Raw genomic sequence first — 8,743 nt, 5'->3', positions numbered from 1 at the left:
CTCCTGACTGAACGGGAGCCGTGTGACACGGACACTTTCATTCTGGGGCGTTTTAAATTGGAGTGAAATGCACGCAAACAACATGAATTTCTTTCTGCTCACTGTGCCCAGTTATAGTGATCTGTATTAAACAGCAGGAGCGGGACCCGCAGTCTTCCCCTTCTTTTAAAAGAATTTAGAGTAACCAAATCATTTTTCCCAATTAAGTGGCAATTTAGCGTGGCCAATCCACCTGGTTTGCACATCTTTGGATTCTGGGGACGGAACCCACGCAAACACGGGAGAATGTGCAAACTCCTCACGGACAGTGACCCAGAGCTGGGATCGAATCTGGGACCTCGTCGCCGCGAGGCAGTAGTGCTAACCACTGTACCACCGCGCTGCCCTCGCAGTCTTCACCTTCCCGGTGAGTCTGAATTTCAGTTTGGGGGTTTCAGAGAGAGCGGATGGTATTGTGCAAACTGAAGTCACTTTTCCTGTGAATGGAGCCGGTTAAAGAGCCCTGGCCGGCCTGAGAGTCCCCGAACCCTGGGTCAGTGGGATCCTGGAGACAAGGCAGATCCCAGAGAAAGGGAAATAGATTAGAGATAGAAGGCGGATAGGAAAAGCGAGGAAGGGTGAGAGGGGGGGAAAGGAGGTGAGTGACACAATGGGGGATATTGTGAGAGGAACAGATGGAGGGAACTGGAGGTAGGGAGGCAGCTGGAGGCAGGATTCCCCTTTATTTATCCTGATCATTACCACTTCAAATAATTCGAAAAGATTGTCATGCATGATGTGCCCTTCTTGAAGCCATGCTGAATCTGTTTCATTATGTTATATATTGCTAAATGTTCTGCTATTATATCCTTTATAATAAGAACATAAGAACTAGGAGCAGGAGTAGGCCATCTGGCCCCTCGAGCCTGCTCCACCATTCAATGAGATCATGGCTGATCTTTTGTGGACTCAGCTCCATTTTCCGGCCCGAACACCATAACCCTTAATCCCTTTATTCTGCAAAAATAATGTACTCTAACAGTTTCCACATGACAGATATTATGCTAACTAGCATTTAGTTATCTGTTTCTGTCTCCCTCCCTTTTCGAATAAGGGTGTTATGTTGGCAGTTTTCCATAAAGAACAGTACAGCACAGGGACAGGCTCTCCGGCACTCCAAGCCTGCGCTCATTGTGATGCCTGTCTGAAGTAAACACGCTGCGATTTTCCAGAATTTAAGGATTCATGGAAGATTTTCACCAGTGCATCCTTTTCATCGATGAGAAGTTGGTAAGAAGGTTCTGAATGTGCAGCCTTGTTTGCAATATTGGAAATACATCTTCCGGAAGCACACTCTTCACCACTGATACCACTCCAGTCAATCTCCACTGCACAATCTCCTCGGTCTTGGCGGTTTTCCAAAGGATTTGTTTGAACCCTCGCAAGGATCTAACAATCCACAGGAATGCCATATGACTCCAATTCTTTGAATCCCATCTATCAAAGCAATTTTGATAAAAGGAGGTAATGACACATTATAGACAACGACATGCTTCCTTCAATGTTAATCTCCTTAATGACATCAAATACAATTGGCCTGAAATCTCTATTGAATAAATAAACAGCAAATTCTGCAGTCAGTCCAGGAACAACCCGCGCCTTCATTCCACTTATTGTTACTTTCATTTCCCTAATCCTACTTCTTTATCACAAAGGTTTCTTTAAACTCCCTTCAATAAAAGTGCTCACTGTCCTCATCGACCATTCGTAAATGTTTTCTTTTGTCTCAAACTTATGTCAAAGAGGAACGAGAACGACTGGCTGTAGGTAATGTTCACATGTCATGTGGACGAGATGTGATGCAGCTGAGGATGCTGAGTGATGTAATAGTGGACATTGTGAAGTTACTGGCCAGAAACTTCCGAATTCTATTTGATTTTTTAATGGACAGCTACAATCCACTTGTTTATTCCAGGACACAACAATGAATAAAGTGAATCAGTGCTGAACAGTTTCTAACATCCCAATCCTCCAGCGTGTTCTTATTGACAAACCGGTCCTGGATTGAAGTTTTTTGCTTAAAGAATGAGACCACCGCCTCCTGGGAATACAGCAGCGATTCCTCGAGGACCTGAGCTGTAAATGTGAAATTCAGTGAAAGGATTTCACCCTCCGTACGGATCTGATCACCACCTCAACCCCAACATTCAGCTTGAGTGGGCAGGCAAGACAATTTCCTTCCCCCAGCCCCCCACACAGACTGGGTAATATCCCAAACTCGTATCCTGCTATTATCACATTGCTCCACAACATCGCTCTCTTCCCAAAACTCCAGGAATCTCACCCCAAATCCTCAAACCTATTATTCTGTATTCAAACAACATTTTGTCCCCTGACTAAATTCATCCTGGGAAGAGAGGTTTGGTATTCCGAGTTCCTCTGCAGATATCCGGTTTTTGTTTAATGACCAAAAGAGGCCTAAAACCTGAAAGAAAGCCTCTATCATAGCCCTGTGAGCATGTCTCAAATAGACGGTGCAGTCAATACCTTCAGAGTAGATAACAATGGAGAGAACTGTGAGGAATTTCAGCGTCAACATTCGGTGGAAATAAAGGATTCAAAAGAAAACATTATTTTAACTACTGAACAGATTCTCTGGGAGCAGGACTGAAGTCAAAGGGAAAAATCCAGCTGATTTCTAGTCGAAAGCATTTACCATTGGACTGAATTCAGTCCTTGTGTTAAAATGTCTGTAAATTATCCACTGGAAAGTGAAGGACAATTTAAACCTGCAATTCTGGAAGAAAGACAGATTTTGCGCTGTTGTATTCTTTGTGGAGAATTACAGAACAACGAGATCTAGGGGTACAAGTTCGGAGCGCCTTGTAGGTAAAGTCGCAGGTGGACAGGTGAAGAAGCCATTCAGCAGGCTCGGTTTTATTGGTCAGGATATTGAATATTGACGCTGTACAATACATTGGTAAGAGCACACACGAAATACTATGTTCAGTTCTAGTCACCCTATTATGGGAAGTATATTGGTAAACTGGAAAGAGTCCCGAAGAGAGTTACGAGGATGCTACCAGGACTTGGTCCCCTGGGTTATAAGGAGAGACTGGACAGGCTTGGATTTTTCCCCTGGAGCGTCGGAGGCTTCGAGGTGAACTGATAGAGGTCTATAAAACAATGAGGAGCATAGATCAGGCAGATAGTCAACATATTTTCCCAAAGGTAGAGGAGCCTAAAGGGCATAGGTTTAAGGTGAGAGGGGAGAGGTGCCAAAGAGACCAGAGAGGATTTGCTTTCACGCGGATGGTGGTGAGCATCCGAAATGGGCTGCCAGAGGCAGTGTAGAATCGGTACAATGTTTTCCTGTAAAATACAATGAGATATTTACCTGGGCAGGGTGGATATAGAGGGACATGGATCAAATATGGGCAAGTGGGACTAACATGGTGATAGAAACTGGGCACCATGGACAAGCTGGGCCGGAGGACCTGTTTCCATGCTGTAAACATCTATGACTCTGTGACTTTATGTAGGAAGTGTTCAATCACACAGATCAGGTCAAACGCAGTGACACTCTGCTGGGATTGATCTAAGCTACAGAGTGTGAGGATGTTTAGCTGAACAAACCGGAATGCTTGAAATATTTTACGGTTCCGTGGTATCACTGACAAGAGAAATAGTTAACATTTCAGATCCTGACCTTTCAATGGAACGACCTATTCCACCGTCCACAGGAGCTGCCGGATCAGCTGAATATTTGCAGCATTTTCTGTCTTTGTTCCAGATTTGCAGCATCCGCAGTATTTTCCTGTTGGGCCAAAGGACAATGAGTTGCCTTTCCTGCACTGAGGGTTATTGCAGGTCTCTCTGGCTGTGATTTTCACTGATTATCCATCTCTGGGACCTTTATTAATCAATAGGACTGCCGTTTGTGGAGGGTTTCTGAAATCCTGTCAGGGAGCTGGAGTTAAAGTACACGGAGCCCTTACTCAATCTAAATGTAGGGCAGAACAGTCTCGAGGTGCTCAACGACCAGCCCAGTTTGTTTGTTCCTGTGAATACAACAGGATATAAACACAGACAGCTGCAAACACATGTTGCATTTCATTCATAAAGTCATCGAATCAGACAGCAGAGAAATGGCCCTTCAGCCCATCGCATCTGTGCCGGTCAATAACAACCACCGAACCATTCTCATCCCATTCCCCAGCACTTGGAACATCGCCTCGTGTACCCTGGGATCGCAATTGCCCATCTAAACACTTCTTAGATATTATGAGGGTCTCTGCTCCACCAGCCTTTCAGGCAGCGAGTTCCAAACTCCCGCCTCCCTCCAGGGAAAGAGGTTTTCCAACAAACGGTTTCACAAGAAAAGCCTCTGCAGTCAGGAGCTGAAAAGGGAGAGATGACCCCTCTGTCATCTTGTACTCTGTGCCGCTATTAATAAAGTCATGACACTGTTTGATTTATAAACGACTCTTACAGCCTGCCCTGTCAGCTTCAATGATTTGTACACATGTCCCGCTGTTCCTGCACTCTTTCTTGTAAATAGACACTTTATTTTATATTGTTCTCTTCTGTTCTTCCTACAAAAATAAATCACTTCATTCCTTGTCTGCTACATGTCCTCCCATTGCACCAACCTGGCTGTGTCCTTCCGGAGTTTTAGTAGAATTTCTGTCGCGCTTTTTTACAACCATAGGGCGGCCCAAAACATTTCCAGGCAATGAAGTACTTTTGAAATGTCGTCACTGTGCGAATTACTGAACTTTTGAAATGCCTGTTGGACAACTACAGAAATCCTCATATGGGGATGGGAAAGCGCTGCAGGTGTGGCTCTGTGGCGCAACGGGTAGCGCGTTGGACTTCTAGTCGCTGACGTGATGAGACATTCAAAGGTTGTGGGTTCGAATCCCATCAGAGTCGGATTTTCGGTTTGAAGAAATCAGTAACAGGTTTATCAATGTTCCGAGATAAGTGTAACTGCCGTCCCGAACTTCCTTCTGAAAAGTGACTCCAGTCACTCTCCGCTTTCCCATCTGAGCACAAAATATTTGGAAGCTGCTGACCAGAGTCAGTCTGTTCCCTCCTCAGACAAATATACCCGCGGGCAGTTTGTTCCTCACAGGCAGCTCCAAACAAGGATGATGTGAATCGACACCACTGAATGCTCACACCAACACGTTTATCTCAGCTGCAATGAACAGCTCATGTTGCAGCTTTAGATCAGACAGTGGAGGATTATCACAGGCTCGGTCAGACTGCATGTTCCTTCAGACAGGTTTCCGACTGGACACATGGAATGAGCGGCCGTGTGAACATTAGTGGTTCAGGGGGAGATTTCTCACTTACCAGACTGGAGTTTCGATTCCATTCCCAGACCTTTCTCTTTCCTTGTCCTCTTGCTCATTTGCACTTTTCATTGTTCCATCAATGGTGGCCGCGTCTTCAGCTGTCTGAGCCTTGAGCTCTACAATTCATTCTAGAAAAATCTCCAGCTGTCTCTCCGCCGTCCAAGTGCAAAATGAATGAATGCAATTAGAAGCAAAAGACAAACAAACGGACGGGCAAGACACACTCCAAACAAAATGGAGAGAGATTTTATAATCTAAAATTACTGAGCTCGATGTTGAGGACGGAATTCTGTGGGAGGCTACTTAAATGTTGAGGTGGTTTTACTCGAGTTTCCGTTAATCTATATTGGAACACGGATGACCAAGGACAGAAAGGTGAGAGTGGGCAGGTGGAGAATTGAAATGACAAGTGGCAGGAAACTCAGAGTCAGGATTGTGGATTGACAGAGATTTCTCAAAGCGGTCACAGACTGTTATTTGACCTGTTGAAGTCGATGAGACCAAATTGTGGCAGCAAATACAGGAGCTTAAACTGAAAAGCACAAGTGTCTCACTGGTTCACTTGGGATGAGTGTTTTGGGCCCTTGGATAATGAGGAGGCAGGAGGTAAAAAGGCAGGAGTTGCATCTCCTGCACTTGCAAAGAAAGGTGCAGATAGAAAGTGAGCGGATATTGGCGGTGGAGCAGCGGTCGCGGAGGGGATTGTCCCTTCAGTCTGGTGAATGGGGAGAGCAGGGGAGGGTGTTTTTGATGATGTCATAAATGGTCCCTGCAATACGGAGACTGACGGGCTGCAAGGTGAGAACAAGCGGCACCAAATCAGTTCAGCTCGACTTACACAGGACACAACAATGTCAGTAACGGAAAGATCTTTTGGGATAAGAGCAAGAGTTTTGCAACATCGTTCACTTTTATTTCCATTTCCCACCTTAGCCGCTTTTCCTACAAATGTTGGCAGCGGTTGGATTTCCACCCGCATCCTCGAAGAGACTGAAACCTAAACCCATCTCCTCAGACCGCTCGGCCTCGCTATCCTAAAGGTTCATTGTTTCTGATACTGATGACTGGTGATTGGCATCTTGCTGTTTATCAGCTGAGTCCAGGATTTCACATTGAGAGAGAAGGAAATGATCCAATCACAGAGCTGGAACGCTGCTTCCAGTTTTCTCCCCACAGATGATGTTTCATTTCTGAGCGTTTCCAGCATTTCCTGTGTTTATTATTTATGATGATCAACATTTGAAGTAATTTGCTTTGTGATTTGTGAACATTCTGAGCTGAGTTCAGGGGACTCGGTTTCCAAAATATTTTAAAAGTTATTTGACGGGATGTGGGTGTCGCTGAATCCGTCAACATTTATTGTCCAAAATTAATTACCCTTAAGAATTTGGCGGTGACGTGAATCTTGAGCCACTGCAAGTCCATGTGGTGTATGTACACACACAGTGCTGTTAGGGAGGGAGTTCCGGGATTGTGAGCCAGCCACAGAAATGGTGATATATTTCCCAGGATGGTATGTGTCTCGGAGTGGAACTTGCAGGTGGTCGCTGTTTCTCTGTATCTGCTCCCCTTGTGTTTCCAGGTGAGAGGTCCCGCGGGTTTGGATGGAGCCTCACGGAGGAAAAGTCAATATTAGGGGTGGGATTCGAACACACGCCTTCAGAAAAGTCTGCGACCTGAACACTCGGCCACACTGGGAAAAACATGGGTAACAGCAAATTCCTGCGGATGCTGGAATCTGAAACGAAAGAGAAAGTGCTGGAAAATGTCAGCAAGTCGAGCAGCATCTGTAGGGAGAGAAAAGAGTTAACGTTTCGAGACCAATGACTCGGCTTTGACAAAGGGTCATTGGACTCGAAAGGTTAGGTCTTTTCTCTCCCTACAGATGCTGCCGGACCTACTGAGATTTTCCAGCATTTTCTCTTCCGGCCACGCTGACACACTGATGTGATCGACCGGTGAAGTGGGGATTGGGCCAAGCCGACTCGATGAGCCTCCTCTTGCACTGGAGGGGCTATGTGATAACTTAAACATGGTGAAAGCGGCAGCGTCCGGACACAAGGACAAGGTAAGGTCTCAGGCCAGAGTAAGTGTCCTATGTGATGACACACAGAACATCAGAATTAAATTGGAGGAATACATTTATGGTGGACTCGTGCCATCTGGTGGCTGAACGGTAGCAGTGCGACACGGATACATTCATTCAGGAGCATTTTAAATTGGAGGGAAATAAGCTACGCAGAGATTTCGTCAGTGAGCGTTGGTGGTATAGTGGTGAGCATAGCTGCCTTCCAAGCAGTTGACCCGGGCTCGATTCCCGGCCATTGCAGTAGTAATTTGGAAGCGAACTTTTGCGCGACTTCGTGTGTTTCAAACCGAGAAAGAGAAACAGTTTCTAACTCAGAATGTAGGCGCAATTAGGGAGTGGAGTGAAATAAGTAACTTTCTCATCATTTTTAATATTGTTTCAATATGGACAGTGTTCCACTATTCACCCACAAGCCGTCAAACAACAGCTAAAAGCCGCAGCTTTTTCACTTCACCCTCATGAAGTGGACCAAACAGAGACACAACAGACACGTTACAGACCAGGATGGGATTTGAAGCCACGTGTACAGAGCACAATGGATTATTGTGCATCACCTTAACCACGTGGTACAGCTGCTTTACTTCAGGGCCCTTTAATAACCCTCAATCTAACTTCCTTGAGTTTGTTTCGCACAGTTGCTGATGTACAGAACACAGTCAAAGTGTAAATAAATAAAAATAATCTCTGAGTTCATTTGCGCTTGCGGCGCAACGGGAGCGCGCCTGACTCCAGGTCAGAAGGTTGCGTTGAAATCACATCAGGCGCACGGAATTTTTCTGCAGCCGGTTGCAGGAATTTCTCTCTGTGTGGGAATGTTCTCGAAATGACTCCATTCAAAAGCACGATGCAGGTAATATATTTCATATTTACCCGCTTGAGCAAATTTCTCAAATATCAGGAGATTCAAAGTCGTCCTGTTGAAGCAGAATGACAGTGAGTTCAGGAAGAAATGTTGACAAACAACAGCAATTTCTTTCTGCTCACTGTACACAGTTATAGTGATCTGTATTAAACAGCAGGAGCGGGAACCGCAGTCCGCAGTCTTCACCTTCACGGTGAGTCTGAATTTCCGTTTGGGGGTTTCAGAGAGAGTGGATGTCATTCCGGAAACTGAAGTCACTTTTCCTGTGAATGGAGCCGGATAAAGACCCCTGGCCGACCTGAGAGTCCCCGAGCCTCCATGAATCTTCACAGCTCACAGGGTGAAGGGCTTTTCCACTTTGAAAATGACCATGTCCGGCAGCTGGAGCTTTCCCTTGTATTTTCTGGGATCTGGGAAAGAGCGGATCATCAAAAAACAGAAATGAAACAC

At 45.5% G+C, this 8,743-nt stretch overlaps 2 non-coding genes across 2 annotated transcripts; both read left to right on the top strand.

Moving 5' to 3' along the window:
- The first annotated feature begins 4,822 nt into the window (after nt 1–4,822).
- Nucleotides 4,823–4,914, top strand: trnar-ucu (transfer RNA arginine (anticodon UCU)). Its single transcript is given in 2 exon segments — nt 4,823–4,859; nt 4,879–4,914. It is a non-coding gene; the product is annotated as a tRNA-Arg (tRNA).
- A 2,685-nt stretch (nt 4,915–7,599) lies between these two features.
- Nucleotides 7,600–7,671, top strand: trnag-ucc (transfer RNA glycine (anticodon UCC)). The gene has a single exon. It is a non-coding gene; the product is annotated as a tRNA-Gly (tRNA).
- The last annotated feature ends 1,072 nt before the right edge of the window (nt 7,672–8,743 follow it).

Source organism: Scyliorhinus torazame, chromosome 24, assembly GCF_047496885.1.
Source record: "Scyliorhinus torazame isolate Kashiwa2021f chromosome 24, sScyTor2.1, whole genome shotgun sequence".
Taxonomy (NCBI): domain Eukaryota; kingdom Metazoa; phylum Chordata; class Chondrichthyes; order Carcharhiniformes; family Scyliorhinidae; genus Scyliorhinus; species Scyliorhinus torazame.
The sequence above is the reverse complement of the archived record's forward strand: the minus strand, read 5'-3'. Positions and strand labels throughout refer to the sequence as shown.